This window comes from Tupaia chinensis, unplaced genomic scaffold (genome assembly GCF_000334495.1).
Source record: "Tupaia chinensis unplaced genomic scaffold, TupChi_1.0 Scaffold149964_2, whole genome shotgun sequence".
NCBI lineage: Eukaryota > Metazoa > Chordata > Mammalia > Scandentia > Tupaiidae > Tupaia > Tupaia belangeri.
In genome coordinates, this window is record NW_006209806.1 from 879217 (window position 1) to 882210 (window position 2994).

The following is a 2994-nucleotide window of genomic DNA, read 5'->3' on the forward strand; positions in this document are numbered from 1 at the left end:
GAGACACGGGCCCGGCCGGCCACGTTGGAGCCGCGGGCGCTGCTAGGGCGCGACAGGGACGCGGGCCACGGACATGCCCTGTGACCTTGGTGGCCGCGCTGGCTCAGCCTCAGTTTCCTGCTCCCTGGGAAGGCAGAGGGGATGCCACCTGCCCCGGAGCTGTTCCCTCCCCCGCAGTGGGCGCCTGCTGTGTGCCAGGCCCGGCTCCAGCCCGGGGTGGGGGTACGGCCCGGCCTGGCAGAGATGCCGGGACGGGTGGTCAGGGGGCCCTGCCAGCTGCGGAAGTAAAAGGCAGGAGAGGGCAAGGGCCGGGCGGCAGACAGGGCCTCCCCGGCTCTGGAGAGGCCTAAGGAGGAGAGCAGGGAGCCAAGGCCAGGACGGCGCGCAAAGGCCCTGGGATGGGGCCGGGCTCTCAGTTCCCCAGGGGCCAGGTTCCGCTTGTGTTCGAATCCCTTCATGCCTGCGAGGGCCCTGTAGGTCTGCTACTCCCGGACCTGGCGGGGGCCCTGGCTGGTGGCAGGCTGGTGTTGGAGGCTCTGGGCAGTGCAGAGGCGCGTTGCTTATTTTTATTTTAAAGAATGATTAGGACCAGCAGATAGCATAATGATTATGTTGCTAGATTCCCATGTAGTCCATCACAGTTCGAGTCCCGGACCCGGTGGCTTAAAACTCAACGCCGGACATGCCTGCATGCGTGCCCAAAATCTCCAGACTAGAGGAGAAGGGATTGTGGAGTGACCATCTCCCCGGGGGGTGATTTCTCACTTTCTGTCTCTCCGGTGAGTGCATACTCTTCTCTTTTAAAAAAATATTTATTTAATTATATTTATTGTATTTTGAATTTGATCAGAGAGAGAGGGAAAGTGAGAAAGCAGGCTGCCAGGTCAGGGGCTTGAACTGTGGTCAGCCACGTGGGAGTCCAGCTCCTTCACCTCCACGCCCCGTGCCAGCCTCAGCTTTGGGCTTTTACACTGGAGAGGTGAACCGAGGAGGGGCAGGCCCTGGCTCTCGCTGTCCTACTTACAAGAGGCTGGGACTTTAAGGCTGCCCCCAGCAGGGGTGGGTATGTGGCCATTTATTTATCCTCGCCACCCCTGTGGGGCCGGCCTCACGGGTGAGTGTCACCTGGGCCTCTTGGGCCTCCGTGGGTGAGTGTCACCTGGGCCTCCTGGGCCTCCGTAAGGTGGAGCTAGAACCACAGTCAGTGTATCCCCCGGCATCAAGATAAATACTATTTGGGCCCAGTGGCTTTGTGTGTGCGCCCAGACCCCAGCAGGCTGGGACGGGAGGAGGGGAGAGTGACTGCACCCTTCTGGGGTGCTTTCTTCCTCCCCCCTCCGTCTCTCTGTCCCTGGCGTGTGTTCTGTGGCAATAAAAAAAAAACTACTACTTTAATTTTTTCAATTACTTATTTTTTAAGTTTTTCATTATTATTACTATTTTTTAAATTTTGCTATTGGGCACATGTGCTCACCAGAGAGAGAAAGCCAGCTGCCAGACTCGAACCACCATCACCCATGTAAGAGTCCAGTGCTCTAACCGCTACAAGGCCTGCTGGCCCTAAGGTATTTTATTTTTTTAAATAGAAGTCAGCGTGGGACCAGCAGATGGCATAATGGTTATATCACTGGACTCCCATGTAGTCATTTGCGGTTCAAGTCCCAGACCCGGCGGCTTAAAGTCAGGCCGTGTGTGTTTGTGGGTGCGCGTGCGCGTGCCCAAGATCCTGGGGAGGATGGAGAAGGAATTCTAGCGTGGCCATGCCCCCGGGGGTGATTTCCTACTTTCTTACCTGTCTTTGTCTCTCCAGCAAGCGCATGTACCTTATAGCAAAAATCTCTAAAAAAATTTTTTTAAATAAATAATAAATTAAAATTAAATTAAAAAATAAAAATCAGTGCAATGCTGGGTTCACATGGGAGGTCATGGGTTCGGTCCCCAACCACTGGCAGGCCAGGTGCACCCAGAGAGGGACAGAGCGAGAGAGATAGGGAAAGTGAGAAAGCAAGCTGCCAGGTCTGAAACCGAGCAAGGACCCCCTAATGCACCTGCTGGAGTTCCTGGAATATAAAGCCCGTTTACACTGCAGCGGCCCCGGGTCAGGAGTCAGTCTTCAGACTGTGGTTACAATGACCAGCAGGGACCACGAGCGAGGGCCATCTGACCTCCACAACTCTCACGTACAGGAAAGGTTTTCATCCCAATAGTGAGATGTCTGTGGGCTGGAAGCTGCTGGCCGTGAGCTCAGAGACTTGGGCTGGACACTCCCAACACCTGGAGGGGAACGTGGTTATCTGAGGCCTCGCCAGTCAGGACTGCCCACGAGCTGATCGGACCGTGCGCCTGGGACCGCTGCCCCGAATTCTGCCCTTGGAAACGCACGTGGGGACGTCTCGGGGAGGGAGGCGGGTCTTTTCAGCACAAGCTGCCCGCTCTCCTCGCTTTGCGCTTTGCAGTAAAGCCGTGCTTCCCTTCACCACACCATGTGCCCACGGCGGGGCTTCACGGCGCCTGGGCCGGCGGACCTCATCTGAGTGCGGTAACAGGTCTGGGACTCGAACTGCGGTTGGCCGTGTGGGAGTCCAGCACCCTTAACCTCATACCGCCTGACCTCACCGCCTGCGTGAGAAGGCCTCAAACTACATTTTTTTAAAAGAATTGTTTTGAGAATTATTTATTTGAATTGTATGTATTCATTTATTTTAACTTGACCAGAGAGAGACAGAGCGAGCGAACGAGAAAGTGAGCCACCAGGTCCAGGACTTGGACCGCGGCCAGCCATGGGGAAGGTCCAGCACCTTACCCACCACGCCACCTGCTGGCTCCTTTAAAGAATTGTTTCATTTTGGGACCAGCAGTTAGCGTAATGGCTATGTCGCTGGACTCCCACGTAGTCGACCATGTATCGAGTCCCGGACCTGGGGGCTTAAACTCACGCCGGGCGCGTGTGCGTGTGTGCCCAAGATCCCGAGAGGAGAATGGAGGAGAAGGGAT